Source organism: Canis aureus, chromosome X (assembly GCF_053574225.1).
Source record: "Canis aureus isolate CA01 chromosome X, VMU_Caureus_v.1.0, whole genome shotgun sequence".
In the NCBI taxonomy this organism is placed as follows: Eukaryota; Metazoa; Chordata; class Mammalia; order Carnivora; family Canidae; genus Canis; species Canis aureus.
This window is the reverse complement of record NC_135649.1, coordinates 107592088-107616773: the sequence shown is the minus strand read 5'-3', so window position 1 is coordinate 107616773 and position 24686 is coordinate 107592088. Positions and strand designations below refer to the sequence as shown.

The window sequence follows — 24686 nt, the reverse complement described above, 5'->3', positions numbered from 1 at the left end:
TAGCCGAAGAGACACCCTTCTGAAGACCACAGGTGCAAGCCATTGGAAGCAAAGCATATAGGAACTGGGGGATGCAGACACAGAATAAGTTATAGGGGTTTGAGGAGATAAAAGCAGTCCACTGACAATATCAGCTACACTTTATACAATGGAGTTCTATGCAATAATTTTAAATACTTAGATCTTTATACATAGAAAATGCCAGTAACATAGGGTGGTATGTTAAAAGCATGTTAGCAAATCTTATATATAGTATGATCCTATGTATATAAAATTGTATACATATTCATATCTGCATAGAAAGATGTTTGGAAGTATCTTCCACCAAAACATTAATATATTTTACATTTGAGTTGTGATATTTTACTATTATTTTATTTTTCTTTTTATTTGATTATTTTTGAATAATGCATGTTTCATGTATTAGAAAAACAATAAAGGTATTGAATGCATTAATAAAGTGCAAGTGATAAGTAAAACCTGATTTCAGATATAAGACCTTTGACATTTTATTGGATTTATGCCTCCATTTTCCATAAAATTTTTATACCTGGAATGCATTTGGTGATGTGATCATGGCTGGTATTCATCTGGTATGTACTTGTATGGTCAAATTGCCAGCATCTGTTCTGGTTGCCCAGTATGTGCTGTGCTGATCAGTAACTTGATGAAGAGAACCTATAAGACATAAGTGTATATGGTCCAATCAGCTCTGGGCTAACTAGAGGATAAAAGAGGATGCTAGATCAGAGAACCAAAGATTCAGTACAATATAAATAATAGAAATAAACATCCTGAGTGATTACAAAATAACATTTTAAATACAGTTAGGATAAGTAACAGTGCATTGCAGAGCCATATTGAAGCTTGAGGCAAAAGACAAAATCAGTAATACTGGTCTCATCTTTGCTAAAATGTTTATATTTTATTAATGATGAATTTTTGCACTAATTTTGATTTTATAAGATATTGCATTAAAATACTTTGACTATAAGATTTTTGGTGCCTCCATAAATATTGCACCCTAGGTGAGTGTGTCACTCATCTCATTCACTCACTAGGCTCCCCCTAGTCCAGCCTTGACTTTGTGGTGTCTCATGAAACAACTTTAATTAATAATTTGGTACATAAAGCCATCTTCTGCATGTTACTTTTGAGGTTTAGATACCAGAATAATATCTTAAAAACTTTGCTATAAACCGTTCCTTTCATTAGTGGCAATCTAACATTGTCTTTACCTAAATTACAAGAATAAAAAAAGCAAAAAATATTTTAAATTCAGAAGTCTCTATAGGTATTTGAACAATACCATATATGTTTTGTTATGATGCTGAGATACAAGGATTTCCAGATCTATTTTGGGAACCATGGACAAAGCAGTAAATAATTGGACTGTGTTGAAAATGTGCTAACATTCTTATTATGTAAATACAAAGAAAACAAAAGTAAAAACACCAAGAGGAAAAATTGTTCATACAGGCACAAAAATTGATTGTTAAAACGAACACTCATAGGTCAGGATTACAGAGAAATAACCTCCAGCAAAGGATCTTTGGCAGAAATTCCAAATTCATTCTTGCCTCCATGGGATCTTGCATTAAGATTAAAGGAAAGATATGTGCAGGATAATGTTGCAGTGCATTTTTCTATTATTTACTATTTTGTTTGCTCCCAGATATTTCGGTTCCCGAGTATGGAGTATGTTGACAGCATGGAAATATTGTAAATTGCTGACCTAACTCTCTTTCTTATTTACTCTCACAAATACCTTTTTCACAAAACCATGTCTTTAAATAGTTGGCACTATGAGGGATTAAAATAGAAAGGTTGAGACTCAAAGTTGTTTCTTGGTGGTAGTTTTCTACTGAAAGCTTTGTATGAAGTTGTATATGCATTCAATGTTTATTATTATCCCAAAACATTTATGCCACTGTGGTGTTTAGTTTTTCCTCCTAACTTTACAGAACTGTACATTTCCTAATTGCATTTCTGATGCAGATAGTAAACTTACAAGAATCCTTGTACTAAAAAAAATAGTTATTTATACTTCTGTTTAGAAGTCTCAAATAGAGGTGACTAGTCATCTATGAAGCAATTTAGAATTAACGCTTGAATAATTTTCTTAAACAATACTACATGGTTTCTCCACAAGGAAAAATATCATATATGAAATGTTTGGTTACTTTTGAGGTATTTGTTTTGTGTTGTGAAAATTAGATCTTGAAGGAAGTCCTTTAGAATTAGGTAGCACTGAAAACTGAAAAATATGCCTATTTAGCAAGATCAATACAACATGCAAGGTGGATGATGCTTATAAACAAATATGTGTGATAAAATGTATAAGGTGACTGACTTTTACATGATCACTTTGAAATGGGCTGAAATGAAAAATAACTTATACAGCAGAAAATGTAGTAGATGCTGTTGGTGTTCTAACTGTATCTCCTTGGAACACATTGTTCTAAAGTATGTTTAGGGCACTGGATGGAAAAAAAGATGCCCTAATATCCTTGACCTTTCGGGGGTAGAATAGGGAGCAGACAACTCTTACCTTGTTCTGCATTCTCTTGCAGAGTTCCTCAGCGGAACTGAGCCCCATTTGCTCACAGTGACAACATGTTTGATAAAGTTCTCTGCATTGGTTTCCTTCCCTTTCCTGTTCCAATTCCCCTTTTCTTACCAGGGCTTCCTGGAATTACCTTACAAACAAATTACCTGCACTTGAACCTGTGATGCAGGATATGCTTTTGGGAGGATCCCAAACTAAGATAATCTCCCTGGAACAAATCAATGAAGGAATGAGTCTAGTAATTAATTCAGATTGATCACTTCATAAATCCCCAAATCCTTCAGTTTGATGCAGCTTTTCTGGTGTCTTTTTACAAAAAATAAAAAAAAACCAGAAATGATAAATATCTCATTTTATAGATTTCCTCTCTCCCCAAAGTTTATAATGCTTGAAAGCAACATCTCATGGCCAGGAGTATACAATCTTGATGTAAAAAAAATAGGCACATAATAAAAAAATGAAAAGTTTCTACATAATGATAGCTTTTTTGGCTCATATTGACAAAAGAAAAGGATATCCTGCAGGCCAAGTGTGAACATCCACAGAATAAACTATTGAACAGCTTAGTGGGGAGAATCTTTTTTACAAATCAAACAGGCCCACTTGAACAGAGTTTGTTCAAAAGTCATTAGCAACCTTTAGCATTTTGTTTGGACTTCCATATGCTTGCCACTGGTGCTACATTAATATTTGAACATCACACTAACAAAACACAGATGCATCACGGCAGTGGAAAGACAAGGTACAAGCATTGTCTTCCACTCTACCCAAATAAATCAGCAGGATAATACTTAGGAACCTACATATATCTGTGTCCTTTTAAAATACACAGTGGAGAGACAAATGACATATATTGCCATAAAGAACAGTGGTTTTACATGTCACAAATTCAATCCTTCATTCCCATGTTTGAATCTAAATGTTCTGCCCTCTTATCATTGTTTTGTATCATTTGCCCTGGAAAATATAGTATATTATTCAGATGTCAGTCCAGGTGTATTTTAATTCATGCTTGAAAATCCCAAACATTCTGTATGTGAATGTTCATAGGTATTCTCATGATATCCAAAAAAAGTGTACATAACCCCCCAAATGTTCATCACAGGTGAGTGGATAAACAAATCATGTTATATACATGCAATGAAATACCACACAATAGAAAAGAAGAATATAGACAAATCTCAAAAACACGCATTAAGTGAAAGGAGCCAGCACAAAAGACTATATGCTACATGTTCCATTTACATGAAATTCTAGAAAAGGGGAACCTAATCTATAATAGAAAGTAGATCAGTGGTTGCCTGGAGTCAGGAGAGGATTGACTGCAAAAGGGGATGAGGGAATTTTTGAAATAGTAAAAATGTTTTATATCTTGATTGTGTGGTAGTTACATGAGTGTAAAAATATGTCAAAATTGCATATATAAGCTGGCACATTTTTGTATGTAAATTAATCCTCAATAAAGTTAATTTGAAACAAAATTTATCTACACCTTCCTCTACCAAAACTTTATTTAACTAACACACCAATTACTATCATTTGGTTAAGTAGAGCACTGAGAAAAACAGACTGAAGACAGTTCTATTTTTCTATTTTGTCAGGGGTTCAGAGAGATTGGGTATCACCTTGCATTATAGGAGCCTAGAGGAGCCTGGAACAAGGATAAAAACAAAAACAAAATAAAAAAAAAAAACCAACCCTGAAGGCCGAAAGAATTCATCTAGGAGAGGTAGAAGGGGGATGGGTAGAAGGAGAAGAGAAGGAAGGAGTAGAGGTAAACAAAAGCACATTTGACATACTTAAGAATTTTGCTCACAGACAAACAATATGATTTATTTATCATCACCTTGGCTTGCCATGCCCAAGAGTACCATTTTGATGGAGGGGCAGTGAGGAGGGGCAAAGGGGCATGGGTACAAATCTCTTGGTGATATCTTGAAGTCCAAAATTTAGAGATACATTTTGGTGTGAATGTGACCTAGATCAATGTTTCCCAAACTTTTGTGAACATCAGAATCATGTGTAGAGTTAGTAAACATGAAGATGCCTGGTCCCCACCACAGTGATCTTGATGTGATAGGTCTGGAGTGGGGCTGAGACTTTATATCTCTAGCAAGCTTCTGGGTGATGTTGATGCTGCTGGTCAAAGGACCACATTTTGACTAGACCTGATCTAAAACCCTAGAAGGATTCCAAAGCAAAGATGAAATTTTATACTTAGTTATTGATGAAAATTGTTCTGTTTTCATGGCTAAGGCATGTAGGTTCAGAAGTTTTATGGTACAGAGGACTTACTCAAGAGAGCTCTGAATTTGTTCCTTGCTCCAAATTTGGTTGGTTTTCAGTGAGGATTCCTCCAGATTTGTTGATGACAGGAGATAAATGAGCTTTTAAAAATAGACCCTTGTTGCTTACCATTTCTTAGAAAATTCCAAGTGTCATTTGTAGATATGTGCAGGGCCCTCTTGTCCTGCAGTCAGAATGCAAGAGTTGATTGTCTGGATCCTTTCAGATGGAAGTCAATGGTTTTTAGGTCCCCAGAATATATAATTAATAAGTTTCACTGTACTGGCATTTTTAATGTCAACATCACCAACAGCAGATGGGAGATGTCTGCATTGGGTGTCTGCTTCCAATTAAGATCTTTAATTTATGATAAATGAATACATTTCAATTATGTCTGCCTTGTATTCAATGTATGCTTGGCTGATAAACTATGAAAGCTGCCAGGGATGTTTTGGCACAAAATGAGATACTGAGTCAGATCACAGACGAAGGCTCACTATTTTCATGGTTCCTTAAATATTTATATTAAACCAGAAAATCTCAAAAAAACTAATAAATGAGATTTTTTGGTTCTTTGTTCCATACATGTATGTGAACATTTGGAAAATGGGGAAAAACATTTGTAGATACCACCACCCTAACACAAACCCTAATAGCATTTACATATTTTCTTCCAGTCTTTGGACCGTGCATAGAATCATTTAACTAGGTATAATTATATATTGATTCCTGAATTTTTTTCTACCTCATACATCCTAAGCTTTATTTTCCCTGTTTTTATGTAATCTGTGCCAATATCTACTGTGGCACAGCAAATCACTCCAAAACCTGGCGGCCTAAAACAAGAAGAGTAATTTGCATCAAGCATCTTCAATTTGGGCAAGTTTGGCAGGACAGTTCATCATATTAACTTGGGTATTTCAAATGCTAGAGGCTGAAATTATGTAATGACTTTCGTATTTATATGTCTGATGACTGATGATGACTACTGGCTTCATTTGGGCTGTCAGCAGAAACACATGTGACTTCTGTATGTTGCTTAGACTTCCTTAAAACATAGCTGGATTCCAAGGGTGAGCTTCCCATGAGAGTGAGCCAGGTGGAAGCTGTATCACCTTTTACGAGCTAGCTTTAGAAGTCATACAGCATGACTTTCATCACTTTGTATTCATTAGAAATGAGTCACTAAGTCCAGCCCATATTGAAGGAGAAGGAAATTACATTCTACCTTTTTATGAAGCATCAAAGAATTTGCTGATATATTTTATAAAACAATGGCATAATATCCTATCAAGTTAATATACCAAGTGTAACCATTTCTCATACAGTTATACATTTAGGTTGTTTCCATTCCTTGACTGATTAATGTGTTTATTTGGCAGGTCTTCTAGAAGTAATTATATATTGCACTATACTACCTAGTTTCCAAAAGAGAATTTGTATACACGTATGAATACTTAGTATTTTGACTTTGAAAGGTCTAATTAGACCTTAACTAAAACAATATCATTTAAAAAATACAATATCATTTTAAGAGTTAGGGCTATTTCAATAGATGATAATCTTAGAAAGAGATGAGGAGGGATGCCTGGGTGGCTCAGCAGTAGAGTGTCTGCCTTTGGACTCAGGGCGTGATTCCGGGGTCCAGGATAGAGTCCCACATTGGGCTCCTGCAGGGAGCCTGCTTCTCCCTCAGCCTATGTCTCTCAAGCATTGTTACTGTACTTCATTGATGATGAGCACACATGCAAATCTTACCCAGAATATGCAGGAAAATGTGAACAATAATTCATTTTCTGGTCATAATAAACATATATTTCAGAATTTTATGGAGTAAATGTGGAACAACTGATGTTTCAACCATGTTTTCTTGAACTCTTCATTCCATAATCATTGCATTTATAAAATATGATCTCTCTCAGTCTTGGTTGCCCCCCTTCCTACCACACACTAGTACCAATGGAAAGGAGAGGGATCCTTGAGCAGAATGAGAAGAGCAGAAAGAATATTTATTCTTGGTCTGGTCCAGGAGTGGCCTTCCCAGAAAGAAACTGCTGGCTCCAGCCAGTAGTAGCCACCAGGAGGCACCTTGGAAATTTTTGAGGAAGGTATTCTAAAGTACTGGGCCTCTTGTGTGGCCTAGATTTAGGGGCCTGGGGCAGGGGTTCAGTTTGTCCAGGTTTAAGGGTAGTTTTGAACATAGTTCTAGATGATAGAAGGAAGTTAATTGTTATAAATCCCTTAGGGGAGAGTATAATAGCAGGTAATACACTATGGGATAGAAGGGTGGCCAGCCTCAGGGAAGTAAGCAAATGTGACAGGCAATGCCCTATTAGCAAAAAAAATCCTCATGATGAGTCATATGGAAATGGATTCCATGAAGAGATTCAGATCAGAAAAGACTTACTGGATTTTAGTTCCATAGTTTTAAAACACCATTACAAGTTCCAGGCACTATGGAGTTTTCTTAATGGTTAGTTCTCAGTCCTCATCTTTTTTGACCTAGCAGTAGCATTTGCTACAGTTTATTATTGTTTATACCTGAAACATTTTCTTTACTTTGCTTCCAGGACACCAATCTCACTTAGTTTTTCTCCCACTCTCTGGCTATTCTTTCTTTCTCTCCAGCTGATTACACGTTACCAACATGGACCTCTCTAATCATCAGATTTCCCAGAGCATAATCCTTGGACTTAATCCCTTTTATATTTATACTCACTCTCTTGGTTATCTTATCCAGTTTCATAGCTTTAAATACTACTTATATGCTCTTGACTCTCATATTCATACTATTGATATATCCATTCCTAAATGTCTTCTCTGAACTTCAGAATCATATATCTTACTACCTATTTCATGTTTCCACTTAGATGTCTAAGAGACATCTCTAACTAATATGTACAAAGCTGAACTCCTGGTACCTGATCCCCCCAACTGGATCCACTTCATAGTATTCCCCAGCTCACTTAAAGACCACATCATCACTCCAATTGCTCAAGAAAAAAAATCTGAGATCATTCTTCACTCTTCTTTTTCTGTTAAACCTGGTGGTGTTCTGGAGCCAACTTCAACTGACACATAAGAGCCAACTGCATATCCTTGCCAACTCTATACTCTATCTCCAGCACCTATATGAGATCCTGACACACAGTATGTGCTAAATAAAAATTGTTCAAATAGATGTATAAATACACATACATATGGGGAAAAGGCCAAGTGGACAGTGTCCTGTGCTTTCTAATGCCCAACGAACAACTTAGCTCCACATTTTACATATTAATTCTATCTGTTTTACATATTGGGTTGTGCATGTAATTCTACTTGTGAATAAAAGTTTGTTGCATAAAAAATAATAATAATATAGGTAACCCTTGAATAGCACACAGTTTGAACTATGTGGGTCCATTTATATGCAGATTTTCCCCACAAATATAGTAAAGTACTATAAATGTATTTTCTCTTTCTTATGATTTTCTTAATAACATTTTTAAATCTCTAGCTTATTTTAAGAATACAGCATATAATACATATAACATACAAAGTATGTGTTAATTGACTATTTATACTATTGGTAAGGCTTCTGGTCAACAGTAGGCTATTTATACTTAAGTTTTAGAGGAGCCAAAAGTTATGCTCAGATTTTTTACTGTAAGAGTGTCAGTACTTCTAAGCCCTGCATTGTTCAAAGATCAAGTGTAATGATAAGACTTGTAATATACTTTCCAGCCCAGTACTCTCATTTTTCCTGTAACAGAAACTGAGAATGACAGAAGTAAAATGGTTGCCTAAGGTCTCATAATCCTTCCTTTGTCTCCTAAGCCCACCCTTCTATAAAGCCTAAATGGAGTAGAAGGAGGGGATTGCATTAAGTTGTGAGTTTTCCACTCCACCTGAATGGGGTGAAAAAGCATGTATGGAATGAATATCTTCTAGACGAATATGGATACATTTTAGGAATTATATTAATTATATGATTAGGAACACAGAAATACACCTATGGCTTATTGGTAATTTGATAAAGATATGTAACTTTTCTAATTAAGAAGATAATAATAATAGGACATGTGGGAAAAACAGAAAACTTTATAAGAAAGTCAATATTTAAATGAAGTACACTAAAATGTAGTATGATTTAAAACAAATGGAGAGAGGGGGATGTAAGATGGTGGAAGAGTAGCAGTCCTCAATTCATCTGGTCCCACAAACTTACCTAGATAACTTTCAAAACATCATGAATACCCACGAATTTGACCTGAGATGAAAAGAGAGAACAGATGCTACAGAGAGAAAAGTGATCGCTTCTGACAAGGTAGGGAGGTAAGAAAAAAGGTGGGGGGAGGGGAGCCATGGCAAGCCAGGCAAACCGGCCCAAAAGGGGAGCTGTGACAAGCCAGGTCCAAAAGCTGAGCCCTTGACAGGTGGGAACTTTAAAAATCCAAACCTGAGTCCCCCTGACTGAAAAGTGCTCAGCAGGGAAATAGGTCATAATTGGAAACACAGTAAGAATAGGGGTGCCCAGGAGAAAGCTCACCACAAACCATGGCTGCATCTAAGTAAAGGACTGAAACACCACAACACTCCAGGGCATTTGGGAGAAGCTGGCGGGTAATGCGGGCCAACATCAGAGTCCGTTTCACCCCAGAGACCAGCAACTGATGGAGATGGCTGTCCTAGGTTCCCTTCAGGAGAGGCAGACCCTGGGAGGCACAGGACAGTGAGAACTCTCTTGCCACTGGGAGCCCTTCAATTTGTGCAGATCAGTGCACCAGCGCCTGCCCTCAGGATCATCTAGGCCAGTATGGACTGGGAGACTGCAATTCGGTACTTGAGGGGAGCTCTGTGCTCTAGAGCTGGAGATCTGGCCACCGCCATTTTTTATTTAACTTTTCTTCTTTTTACCTTTCACTTAGGAGAGATGGGGCCTCCAGGGAACAAAGGTCTCACAGGATAAACAGCTTATACTGAGCCTGGCCACCTAGCAGGGGGCAGGGCATCTCTGCTCAGGCACAGACACCTGAGAATCAGTGCAGCAGACCCCTCCCCCAGAAGAACCGCTGGAAGAACGAGGGAAGAGCAAGTTTACTGACCAAGCAGCACTGGAAAGTTCCAGGACTGAGGGAAAATTGTATATAGAACTAGAGGAGGTTTTTTCCGTTATAATTCATTTATATTTCAGGTTAAAATTTTCCAATATTTTTTCTTTTTTCCTGTCTTAACTACAGTATTTTAACAACTCTTTGTTTTTAAGCTTTTTTCCTTTTTGACTTTCATATTTCTACACTTACATGTCTTTGATATATTATTCATTATTGGATTCCCTTCAACATATTCAATTTAATTTTGGTAGATATGCAAGTTATGGGTTTTTGTTTTTTTGTTTTGTTTTTTTCTATCTCGTTTTGTTTTATAATGGTGGAGATTAGTATCTTCTAACACACGGACCAAAATACACCCAGAACCAAGTGGAATACTGTTGGTTCATTCTGTGAGACTATATTCTCTTTCCTTCCCATTCTCCCCCCCTCTTTTATCTTGTTTCTGTTTCTGTGGTTGATGTCGGGTCTCTATATAAGTTTGTTGGTTTATATAAGTTTGGAATTGAGCATCTTCTAACATACAGAACAAAATACACTCAGAACCAAGAGAATCATCCTCTAGGTCCCTCAGGGAGACTATATTCTCTCACCACCCTCACTTTTTTTTTCTTTGTTTTTTGTTTTTGTTTTTTTATTCTTTTTTTTAACTTTTATTTATTTATTTATGATAGTCACACACACAGAGAGAGAGGCAGAGACACAGGCAGAGGGAGAAGCAGGCTCAATGCACCGGGAGCCCGACGTGGGATTCGATCCCGGGTCTCCAGGATCGCGCCCTGGGCCAAAGGCAGGCGCCAAACTGCTGCGCCACCAGGGATCCCTGTTTTTTTTTATTCTTATATTTTAAAATTTGTTTTCCACTTTAGTGGTCCTTTTGCTTTATTTTCTTCTGTTCTTTTTCTTTTATTTTCTGGTCTCTGACCTCTTCAGAATCATCTAGGGTATATTTTACTTAGGTTGTGGTTGATATTTTTGACTGCTCACTCATAAAGCCACTCTGCACTGGACAACATGACTAGAAGAAGAATTCACTACAAAAGAAAGAACTGGAAGTAATACTCTCTGCCACAGAATTGCTCAACATGGATTTAATTACAATGGCAAAAATACAATTTAGAAGTACAATTATAAAATTACTGGTGGCTCTGGAAAAAAGCATAATGGACTCTAGAGATTCTTTTACTGTAGAATTGAGATCTAATCAGGCCAAAATTAAAAATATTTTAACTGAGATGCAGTCTAAACTGGATGCTGTAACTGCTAGGATTAATGAGGTGGAAGAGACAGTGAGTGACACTGAAGACAAGTTGATGGAAAGAAAGGAAGCTGAGGGTAAAAGAAAAAACAAGAACCCACAAAGAAAGGCTTTTGGAAAGAAATGATAGCTGAGAAGGAAGAATATTCATCTTATTGGGACTCCAGAAGAGGTTGAAGAGAGACAGAGAGAGAGGACCACAAAGTATATTTGAACAAATCATAGCTGAGAACTTCCTGAAACCGGGGAAGGAAACAGGCATTAAGATCCAAGAGATAGAGAGGCCCTCTACCCAAAATCAGTAAAAACCATTCCACACCTCAACATTTAATAGTGAAACTTGAAAATTTCAAAGATAAAGAGAAAATTCTTAAAGCAGCTTGAGACAAGAGATTCTTGATTTATATGTGGAGAAATATCAGATTAACAGCAGACCTATCCACAGAAATCTGGCAGGCCAGAAAGGGCTGGCATGATATATACAGGGAACTAAATGAGAAAAACATGCAGCCCAAAATACTTTATCCAGCAAGGCTGTCATTCAGAATAGGAGGAGAGATAAAGAGCTTCCAGGATGGAAACTGAAAGAATATGTGACCACCAACCGGCTCTTCAAGAAATATTAAGGGGACCCTGTAAAAGAAAGAGGGAGTCCAAAGAAACAATCCACAAAAACAAGTACTGAATAGGTAATACTATGACACTAAATTCATATCTTTCAATAGTTACTTTAAATGTGAATGGGCTAAATGACCTCATCAAAAGACACAGGGTATCAGACTGGATAAAAAAGCAAGACTCATCTATATGCTATCTACAAGAGACTCATTTTATTTTATTTTTTATTTTTTAAAGATTTTATTTATTTATGAGAGAGAGAGAGAGAGGCAGAGACACAGGCAGAGGGAAAAGCAGGCTCCATGCAGGGAGCCTAATGTGAGACTCGATTCCTGGTCTCCAGGATCAGGCTCTGGGGTGAAGGCGGTGCTAAACTGCTGAGCCACCTATGCTGCCCCAGAACATTCAATCCTAATGCAACTGAATACACATTCTTCTCATGTGCACATGGAACTTTTTCCAGAATACGACATACTGGGTCACAAATCAGGTCTCAACTGATACCAAAAGATTGGGATTGTCCCCTGCATATTTTCAAACCACAATGCTTTGAAACTAGAACTCAATCACGAGAAGAAATTTGGAAGATTCTCAAACACATGGAGGCTAAAGAGCATCCCACAAAAGATGAATGGGTCAACCAGGATATTAGAGAAGAATTAAAAGGTTCATGGAAACTAGTGAAAATGAAGACACAACCGTTCAAAATCTTTGTGATACAGCAAAAGCAGTCCTAAGAGGGAAATACATCGCAATACACACCCCCCTCAAAAATATTGGAAAAAACTCAAATATATAAGCTAACCTTACACCTAAAGGGATTGGAGAAAGAGCAGCAAATAAAGCCTACACCAAGCAGAAGAATAAAGATAATAAAGATTAGAGCAAAACTCAATGAAACAGAGACCAGAAGAACTGTAGAACAAATCAACAAAACCAAGAGCTGATTCACTGAAATAATTAATAAGATAGATAAACCCCTAGTCAGCCTTAGTAAAAAGAAAAGAGAAAAGATTCAAATTAATAAAATCATGAATGAGACTACAACCAATACCAAGGAAATATAGGTGATTTTGAAAACATATTATGAGCAATTATATGCCAACAAATTAAGCAATCTAGAAGAAATGGATGCATTTCTGCAAACCCACAAATTACCAAAACTGGAACAGGAAGAAATAGAAAACCTGAACAGGCCAATAACCAGAGAGGAAATTGAAGCAGTCATCAAAAACTTCCCAAGACACAAAAGTCCATGGCCAGATGGCTTCCTAGGGAAATTTTACCAAACATTTAAGGAAGAAATAATACCTATTCTACTAAAGCTGTTTCAAAGGACATAAAGTAAGGAATACTTCCATACTTGTTCTATGAGTTCAGCATTACCTTGATCCCAAAACCAGACAAAGACCCCACCAAAAAGGAGAATTATACACCAATATTGCTGATGAACATGGATGCTAAAATTCTCACCAAGATACTAGCCAATAGGATCCAACAGTACATTAAGAGGATCATTCACCATGACCAAGTGGGATTTATCTCCGGGATGCAAGGGTGATTCAACATTCGTAAAACAATCAATGTGATAGATCACATCAATAAGAGAAAAAACAAGAACCACATGGTCTTCAATAGATGCAGAGAAAGCATTTGACAAAATACAGCATCCATTCCTGATTAAAACTCTTCAAAGTGTAAGGATAGAGGGAACATTCCTCAATATCATAAAAGCCATTAATGAAAAGCCCACAGAAAATATCTTTCTCAATGGGGAAAAACTGAGAGACTTTCTTCTAAGATCAAGAAAATGATAGGGATGTCTACTCTCATCACTGTTATTCAACATAGTACTAGAAGCCCTAGCCTCAGCAATCAGACAGCAAAAAGAAATAAAAGGCATTCAAATTGGCAAAGAAGAAGTCAAACTCTCCCTCTTCGCAGATGACATGATACTGTATATAGAAAACCCAAAAGACTCCACCCCAAGATTTCTGGAACTCATACAGCAATTCAGCAGTGTGGCAGGATACAAAATCAATGCCCAGAAATCAGTGGCATTTCTGTACACTAACAATAAGCCTGAAGAAAGTGAAAGAAAAGTTCTATTCATTTATGCATGATGTGTTTGTTTATCTCTGGAAGTTATTTTCCATTTTATGATGCATTTTGCTTATAAGGCAGTTTTTCACTCAAATTATCTCCCAAAAAGATCATCTTAAAAGCAGATTTTAGTAAATACAATCCTTAAAAAGATTAAGTTATTGATTGGTTTGGTATCATCTTGATGCTTTTTGTTAGTGGTATTTTTAAAATTTTTATAAGACAGTTGGCTTTTTAGGTCTTGTAAATTTAAACTCATACCTATGAAGACTTAGGCGTTTTTTTTCAAGATACAATAATAATCCACTTTTTCCTATCACAGTATTTATTATTAAAGGAATCACTTAAGAAAAGATAGTCCTTCAGTTTCACTTTAATTGACTATCTTCTGGTTATAGTCAATTAAAATTAAAGTTTACAATTTCTATTTAAAATATTAGCAGTAGTAGTAGATGGTAGAATTATTATTTTTTCTTGATTATAATTGACACACAATGTTACATTAGTTTCAGGTGTACAACATAGTGATTCAAGGTCTCTATATATTATGTTGTGCTCACCACCAGTGTCACTATTATCTGACACCATATAGCGCTATTACAGTATCAGTGACTATATTCCCTATGTTGTGCCTTTTATTCCTCGACTTATTCATTCCACCACTGTGTCTCCTATTCCTCTTCACCAGAATTGATTTTTCTTTTAACATCTTTTTCATTTTCCAAAATTTCTAATGAATACCTATTAATTTTATAGTTTTATCATCATATCTATAATTTTTATAACTTTAAATAACAAAGAAATGAATTGATTAAATCAAATATATACATACATACCAATAAGAAATCAAAATTTATCTGTTTATCCCTTCCAGTGTTAGCTAACAAAGAGGCTTTGACTTCAGCGATGACCGTTACTTCATTTAAGGATAGATAGTAACAGAAAGGGTGGTTCTTGGTAGAAACGGCTAGAGCTTTCCTTTCTTGCCACTAGATCTAATAATTGCCATAAACTCTCCTGTTTGATGTGATGAACTCATTTGCCTTAATATTGGTGAAATGGAAGAAATTAGGGGCAGTATGTCATAACAATAGCAACTACTGCTGCTCCCACTAATACTGGAAGAAAGCAGTGCCTTTCTTTGGCCAGTTCCATCTCTCCTTCCACTGTTCTTAAGGCCCTAAACTCACCCTTACTTAAAGGAAAATTCTCAGTGCCTTGAATTCAGCAAATAAAGGCTAAAGTACTACAATGTTATGAATTCCAGAGGTATTCACCTCTTAACATCTCCTCTTTTCTTTGTTTATTTATAATTTATAGTCTGTTGACTCCAGGAAAAGGACTCAAAATGCAGTATTTCAATAGGGAATTCTTGAAGACTAGAGACTCCAGAGACTCAAAAGAATGTACTTCCAGTGAGGAAATTTCTAGTATGATGGCCTTTGCATAACAGAGGTATTCTGGGGAAGTCATGACACATAGGTAGTTGTTGGCCTTCCAAACATCAAACTGATCCTGGAAATCTTTTATAAAAAATACAAAATTTTCTAGATCGATTCCTAAAGCATTCTATATCAAAACCAAATATAGAAATAAAATGGTGGAATATTCAGAGTGGGGTAGGGCTGCTTGTGGGTATGTTGAGGAGCAAGCATTGTGTATGATTGTTCAGTGAATTTTGTTCTGTTTACTTAGAGCAGTATCTTTCCAAATACCTTTTACATTTTTATAAATATAAATACCTATATCTATCTATCTATCTATCTATCTATCTATCTATCTATCAGAGTATCACTCAGCCATAAAAAGTGAAATCTTGCCATTTGTAATGGCATGAATGGGGCTAGAGAGTATTATGCTAAGTAAAATAAGTCCATCAGAGAAAGTCAAATATACCATATGATTTCACTCCTGTGGAATTTAAGAAACACAACAGACGAACACATGGGAAAGAAAAAAAGAGAGGCAAATCAGAAAACAGACTCTTATCCGTAGAGAACAAACTGAGTTACTGGGGTGGGGGGGAGGGGAAGGTGGGCAGGAGGATGGGTTAAATGGGAGATAGGAATTAAGGAGTGCACTTGTGATAAGCATTCAATGTCGAAGGTACGTGATAAATCACTAAATTCTACATGTGAAACAAATATTACACTGTATGTTAACTAACTGGAATTTAAATAAAAACTTGAATAAAAGAAATGAATCTTCTCTCTACTTTTTTTGCTCTGATTCTAATCTGAATCCCTTGCACTTATCCTTAAGGATCATGCAGGTCCATGTCTGACCCTATGGCTATTAATAAAAATTCACCCTGAGGTGCTAGAGTCTGACAGGCAGAGATAACATTCAAAAGTGTGAACCTGTAAGTCAACAGGAAACAAATAATTAATAAATTGGACCTCATCCAAATTGAAAATTTCTTCTCTGCAAAAGAGTTGGTGAAGAGGATGAAAACATAAGCTAGAGACTTCAAGAAGATATTTTCAAACCCTGTGCTCAAAAAAGGTCAAGTATCTAAAATATATAGAGAACTCTCAAAACTCAACAGGGAAAAAACAAACAATTCAAGTAGAAAAATGCCAAAAGCCATGAACAAACATTTTATTGAAGAAGGTACACCAATAGAAAGTAATAAGCACATGCAATGAATTTAACATTACTATTAGGAAAATGAAAATTCAAATCATAATGAGGTGTCATTACACTCTTATTAGAATTGCTAAAATAATAGTGATAACATCAAATGCTAAAGAAATGTTAAGAAACTGGATCAATCATACACTGCTGTTGGGAGTGTAAAACTGTACAGCCTCTCTGTTAACAAGTATTGTGGTTTCTTACAAAACTAAACATATACTTAACATATGACCCAGTAATTACACTCTTGTGTAACAAAGAAACAAAAAATGATGTTCACACAAAAACCTGTACATAAATGTTCACAATAGCTTCATTCAAAATAGTCCAAACTGGAGACAATGCAGATGTCCTCCAATAGGTGATGGTTAAAAGAACTGATATATCTTTACTACGGAATACTACTCACAACAACAAACTATAGTTATATGTAACAAGTTGTACGAATTTCCATGGAATTAAGCTGAGTGAAAAAAAAAATCAATCCCAAAAGGTTAACAGTGTATGATGTCATTTATATAGCATTCTTGAAATCATGCAATTATAGAATTTGGGATGTTTTGATTAACTCCGGATTACAGTGTATCTCATATATAAATAGTGTGTGAATTAGAATTAAATTACAATAAAAATATCCAAAAATTAGGAATATCCAGGGGCACCTGGGTATCTCATCATTTAAGTGTCTGACTCTTGATCTCAGCTCAGATCTTGATCTCTCCCACAATGGGCTCCATGCTGAGCATGGAGTCTACTTAAAAAAGAAGAAATATCCAACAACAATAACACTATCAATGGACATCTGGGCTCTTCCCATAGTTTGGTTATTGTACACATTGCTGTTATAAATACTAGAGTGTATGTGCCCCTCTGAATAAGTATTTTTTTTTATCTTTTAGATAAATACCTAGTAGTGAAATTGCTGGATCATAGGGTAATCTTTCAACCCATGAACACAATATGTCTCTCCATTTAGTTGGGTCCTCTTTTTTTTTTTTTTTTTTTTTTTTAAAGATTTTATTTATTTATTCATGATAGTCACAGAGAGAGAGAGAGAGAGAGAGGCAGAGACACAGGCAGAGGGAGAAGCAGGCTCCATGCACCGGGAGCCCGACGTGGGATTCGATCCCGGGCCTCCAGGATCGCGCCCCGGGCCAAAGGCAGGCGCCAAACCGCTGCGCCACCCAGGGATCCCAGTTGGGTCCTCTTTAAACTATTTCATCAGCATTTTATAATTTTCATGATGCAGATCCTATATCAGTTTTATTAGATTTATACCTAAATATTTTCTTTGTTTTCTTAAGGCCCAAATAGGAGACCCAGCACTTGTGTTTTCCAACAAGCCTGCATTTATTTATTTGTTTGTTTTTAAAGATTTTATGTAGTTACTAATGAGAGACACAGAGAGAGGCAGAGATATAGGTGGAAGTAGAAGCAGGCCCCCTATGGGGAACCTGATGTGGGACTTGATCTCAGGATCCTGGGGATCATGACCTGAGCCAAGGCAGATGCTCAACCACTGAGCCACCCAGGTGTCCCTAAATATTTTCTTTATATTAAGCAATTATATATGATATTGTGTTTTCAGTTTGTTTCCAGTATTTTTGTTAATGTGAGGGGGTCCACATAAGGGAACACTAGTTTGGTTAATAGGTGTGGGGGTGGAGCAGAAGGTATGAATATGAGCCTTAATTATGGTTTTGTAGAAAAGAACAGGTGAAGCAGGGTAAGCAGGTGTAGGATTGACTAATATGAATAATTTCAGTGGACTCTGGGGTAGAAGGGCTGTCCCTAGCTGTGTGGTACCTGACTCTGGGGTGATAAGGTCAGGAGAAGAGTGGCTTTGATTGTGAGCCCTCAATAAAGGAGAACATCGTATAAGGGCTCCTGATTGGTTGGCTTGCATAGGAAAGGCACATTTGCAGGCAAATCCTTTGCTGTCTCCAGGAATTGGCTAACCCTGGGATGTGGGCAATTCTTCTAGGGTCATGAAAGCCCCAAGAGGTTAAAGCATCAAATACAGAAACTAGAAAATGTGATTATTACAAAAATTTTCCAGTATTATATTAAATAAGAATGGTAAAAGTGGACCTCTTTACCTTCTTCCTGATATAGACAGAAAACATTAGGTTTTCTGTAGTCATTCTTTTTTTTTTTTTTTTTTTTATATTTATTTATTTTTTTTTTATTGGTGTTCAATTTACTAAGATACAGAATAACACCCAGTGCCCGTCACCCATTCACTCCCACCCTCCGCCCTCCTCCCCTTCTACCACCCCTAGTTCGTTTCCCAGAGTTAGCAGTCTTTATGTTCTGTCTCCCTTTCTGATATTTCCCACACATTTCTTCTCCCTTCCCTTATTTTCCCTTTCACTATTATTTATATTCCCCAAATGAAGCTTTTGCACAGCAAAGGATACAGTCAACAAAACTAAAAGACAACCTACAGAATGGGAGAAGATATTTGCAAATGACATATCAGATAAAGGGCTAGTTTCCAAGATCTATAAAGAACTTATTAAACTCTGTAGTCATTCTTTATCTATTTAAGGAAGTCCCCTTCTGCTCTTGCCTTGCTGAGAGTTTTTACCATAAATGAGTGTTGGAGTTGCTCACTTTTTCTTCAAGAATTAATATGATCATATGATTTTTCTTCTTGAGCTTGCTAATATAGTGGATTACACTGATTGAATGCTGAAGGAGCCATGCATATCTGGAATAAATAATTTTTTATACATTTCTTGATTTGATTTGCTGATGTTTTGTAAAGGACTTTTGCATCTAAGTTCAGGAGAGATATTTGTTAATAGTTTTCTTTTTCTTTGTCTTTCTTTCTTTATTTTTCTGACATGGGTTTTGTATGGTTTTGATGTAAGGGTAATACCTGTCTTGTAATACGAGTTGTAAAATGTTACTTTCTTCTCTATTCTTTAGAAGAAACCATATAAGCTAGTTCTACTTCTTTAAATGTGTAGTAGAATTTTCCAGTGAAACCATCTGAGCCTGGAGATTTTTTGTTTTGGAAGATTTAAAATTATAAATTCAGGAGGAGAAGATGATGGTAGAGTAGGAGGACCCTAGGCTTATTTTGTCCCACAAATACAACTAGATAACTATTAAATCATCCTAAGTACCTCAGAAATCAACTTGAAGACTGGCAGTATAACTCCACAACTAAAGGTAGAGAAGAAGCAACATCAAAGAAGGTAGGAAGTTCAGAGACATGGTTTAGGAGAGAAACAGATTCTGGCAGCTGCAGAGGGGAGGAAGCTGCAATTGTGGAGAAGGGCAAGAGACAGACTAGCACACAGGGAAGTGCACAGGGAGACAAATCCCCATAGTATTTGGCTTGGAAAGTAAGAGGGGTCAAATTTCAAGAGTTCTTATAATCAGAGGGCTTAACGCCTGGATTTTTAAAGGCCAGGGAGCTTGGCTCACATAGAGCCCAATGAGTATTGGGGCTGCTCTTGGAGAGAAAGCAGAGCAAACTGCCTGCGGACATATAGCAATCTGAAGTGCTCTTGGGGCACACAGTGTGGAGGTTATTTGTTCATTTCAGAGTGTGTCCCAGAGAGGCAGCATACCTGGAGAGAATCCTTAGGGAACAAAGGAACTGGTAGGTGCCATTTCCCTCCTCCACTCCTCAGAATAAGCACAGGACCACCTGCAGGAATGAGGACACAGCAGATGCTCACTACCTAACTTCCTTACACAAAGAGCCATGCCCCCAAGCTTGAGTGAAACCCCTTTTAAGCCATGTTTGCCTCGCCCTCAGCATGACAGACTCCCTCCCCTAAAAGAGGGCCCAAATCCTGCCAACACTACATCTCCCAGCCCGGGATTTTTTTACAGGGCCTCGGTTCTGGCAGCAGTGGCAATAGGTGTCATTTCATAAGCAGAACAGAGGACACCTTGTTAAAACTCACCACAATCAGGCCAAGGACCAAACACTGCTCACTGCAAGCAAAGAGAGCCTCTGCAAATGACTGGCCTGAAGGATAAAGTAACAAGGATATAATAGCAAAGTATACACAGCACACATTGAAAATACTCCCTGAAGCTCCAGGCCCTGGGGAACAGGGAAAAATACATAGCAGGGCACTATAGGACCTCTTGTTCATAAGGCCATTACCCTCAAGAACAGGAGATATAACCGACTTTCTTAACAGAAGCAGGTACAGTGACTTAGACAAAATGAGAAGACAAAGGAATGTGTTCCAAATGAAAGAACAGGACAAGGCAACAGTCAGAGATCTAAGTGAAACAGATATAATTAATATGTTTGCTAGATAATTTAATGATCATAAAGATACTACCTGGACTTGGGAAAATAATGGACTTGGGAAAATAGTGGAAGGCATCAGAGAAATTCTTAATATAGAGATAAAGAATCACATAGCAGAGAAAAAGGGCTCAATAAACAAAATGAGAAACATACTTGATGGAAAGAACAGCAGGCTGAAAGAAACAGAAGAATGAATTAATGACCTAGAAGACAGAGTAACAGAAAATAATTAAGCTGAACAAAAAGAGAAAAAAAGAATTATGAAAAATGAGAATAGACTTAAGAAATTCAAGAACACAATTGAACATAATAACATTCATATTTTAGGAGTCTCAGAAGAAGAGAGAAGAGGGCAGAAAATTTATTTGAAGACTTAATATCTGAAATTTCACTAATCTGGGGAAGGAAACAGATATCCAGATCCAGGACACACATATAAAGAAAAAATAATAAAATTTAAAAAAGCAGATCCATGCAAGGACATATTGTAATTCAGTTTGCAAAATATAGTGATGATAAAGAAAATATTTAAAGCAGCTAGACAAAAGATAATTTACATGGGAAATCCCATGTGGCTATCATGGAACTTTTCAGCAGAAACTTTCTAAAACAGAAAGGAGTGGCATGATATATACAAAGTGCTGAATGGGAAAAATCTGCAGCCAAGAATACCCTATCTAGCAAAACTACCATGCAGAATACAAGGAGTGATAAGGAGTTTCCAAAACAAACAAAACTAAAGGAGTTCATGACCATTAAACTAGCCCAGGAAGAAATATTAAAGGGGACTCTTTGAGTGGAAAGGAAACAGCAAAAGTGATAGTATGAAGGTAACAAACATAAAAGCAATAAAATGAATATTTCTGTAAAAATCTAGTCAAGAAATTAAAAAATAAAGGGATATAAAATTTGACATTATATGCCTAAAACATGCTGGGAAGAGGAGTAAAGAATGAGTTCAGATTTAAAAGATTATCAATGTAAGATAGACTGCTATATGCACAATAGGTTATATACAAACCTAATGGTAACCACAAAACAAAAATCACTAATAAAAATACAAAGAATAAAGAGAAAGAAATCCAAACACATCACTAAAGAAAATCAGCAAGCCATGAAAGAAAGACAAGAAAGGATCAGAGAAAATCTCCAGAAACAATCACAAAACAAGAAATAAAATGGCAATAAATACATATCTATCAAGAATTACTTTGAATGCAAATGGACTAACTGCTCCAGTTAAAAGACACAGACTGACAGAATGGATAAAAAAGCAAGATTCATCTATATGCTGCCTACAAGAAACTTATTTTAGACCTAAGTCTAAGTGAAAGTGAGGGAATGGAAAAACACCTATCATGCAAATGGCTATCTAAAGAAAGCCAGAGTAGCAGTACTTATATTGGACGAAACTGTAAAACAAGGACTATAACAAGAGACTAATAAGGAAACTATATAACAATAAAGGGGAAATCCAACAAGAAGATGTAACAATTGTAAATATTTATGCGCCCAACATGGAAGCACCCAAATAAACAAAAACAGTTAATAACAAACATAAAGGAATTAATTGACAATAATACAATATTAGGGGACTTTAACAATTCACTTATATCAATATACAGATCATTTACACAGAAAATCAATAAGGAAATAATCATTTGAATAACACACTGGAAATGGTGGATTTCCAACCTAAAACAGCAAAATACATTCTTTTCATGTGCACACAAAATATTCTCCAGAATAGAATTACACATATTAGGCCATTAAACAAGCCTCAGCCAATTTACAAAGATCAAAGTCATACCATGTATCTTTTCTGACCACATATTTTGAAACTAGAAATCAACCACAAGAAAAAACCTGAAAGAACACAAATACATGGAGATTAAATAACAAGCTACTAAACAATAATTGGGTCAACCAAGAAATCAAAGAGGAAATAAAAGTACACAGAAAAAATGAAAATGAAAACACAGAGATCCAAAACTTTTGGGATGCAGCAAAAGAGGTTCTAAGAGGGACGTTCATAGCTATACAAGCCTACCCCCAAAAAGAAGAAAACTCTTAAATAAGTAACCTAAGCCTACTCCTAAGGGAGCTAGAAAAAGAACAAACAAAGCACAAAACCAGTAAAAGGATGGAAATAACAAAGAATTGAGCAGAAATAAGTGATAAACTAAAAAAACAATAGAACAGATTAGTGAAACCAGGAGCTGCGTCTTTGAAAAAAAATTAATAAAACTCTAGCCAGACTTATAGAGAAAAAAGAGAAAGGACTCAAATAAATCAAATCACAAATGAGAGAAGAGAAATAAGAACCAACACCATAGAAATACAAAAAAATTATATGAGAATATTATGAAAAATTATATGCCAACAAATTGGACAACCTAGAAGAAATGGATAAAGTGCTATGAACATATAAACTACCAAAAACAGGAACAGAAAAAAATATAAAATTTTAATAGACTCATAACCAGGAAAGAAATTGAATCAGTAACCAAAACTCTCCCAATAAACAAGTTCAGGACCAGAGGGCTTCACAGGTGAAATCTACCTAACATGTAAAGAAGAGTTAATACCTATTCTTCTCAGACTACTCCAAAAAATGGAAATGAAAAGAAAACTTCCAAATGCATTCTATGAGACTGGCCCTGATGCCAAAACCAGAAAGAAATACCATAAAAAAGAGAACAACAAGCCAATATCTCTAATGAACATAGATACAAAAAAATCCTCAACCAAATATTAGCAAACCAAACCCAACAATACATTAAAAAAGTCATTTCCCACGATCAAATGGGATTTATTTATTTTTTCAAATGGGATTTATTTCTAGGTTGCAAGTGTGGTACAATCAACATGGTACATCATATCAATAAGAGGAAGGATAAAAATTAAATGATCATTTCAATCGATACAGAAAAAGTATTTGACAAAGTACAAAATCCATTCGTGATAAAAACTATCAACAAAATAGATTTAGTGGGAACATACCTCAGCATCATAAAGGCCATATATGAAAAACCCAGAGCTATCGTCATCCTTAATGGGGAAAATTTACAGAGCTTTCTCCTTCAGGTCAGGAACAAGACAAGGATGTCCACTCTCAACACTTTTATTCAACATAGTACTGGATGTTCTAGACACAACAATCAGACAATAAAAAGAAGTAAGAGGCATCCAAATCAGTAAGAAAGAAGTAAAACTTCCATTAATTGCAGATGACATGATACTCTATATGGAAAGCCCAAAAGACTCATAAAAAACTGCTAGAACTGATACACAAATTCAGTAAAGTAGCAGGATACAAAATCAATGTACAGAAATCTATTGCATTTCTATATACAATAATGAAGCAGCAGAAAGAGAAATTAAGAAAACAACCACATTAACAACTGCACCCAAAATAATAAAATAGCTAGGAATAAATACAACCAAAGAGGTGAAAGACCTATATTCTAAAAAGTATAAAACATAGATGAAAGAAATTGATGACACAAAGAAATGGAAAGTAATCCATGCTCATGAATTGGAAGAACAAATATTGCTAAAATGTCTATACTATCCAAAGTAATCCACACATTTAATGTAATCACTATCAAAATAGCAACAACATTGTTTACAGAAATGGAATAAACAGTCCTTCAATTTGTATGGAACCACAAAAGACGGTGAATAGCAAAGTAATATTGAAAAAGAAAAGCAAAGCTGGAATCATCAGAATTTCAGACTTTAAGTTTTACTACAAAACTGTAGTAATCAAAACAGTATGTTACTAGAGCAAAGATAGACATAAAGATCAATAGAACAGAATACAAAACCCAGAAA

At 35.9% G+C, this 24686-nt stretch overlaps 1 long non-coding RNA gene across 1 annotated transcript in view; it reads right to left on the bottom strand.

Moving 5' to 3' along the window:
• LOC144308478 (uncharacterized) overlaps nt 1-24686 on the bottom strand; it is a 209635-nt gene that overhangs the window by 136598 nt on the left and 48351 nt on the right. Inside the window, exon 2 of the long non-coding RNA XR_013374950.1 lies at nt 551-678. This is a non-coding gene — a long non-coding RNA (uncharacterized LOC144308478). The remainder of the gene's footprint in view (nt 1-550; nt 679-24686) is intronic.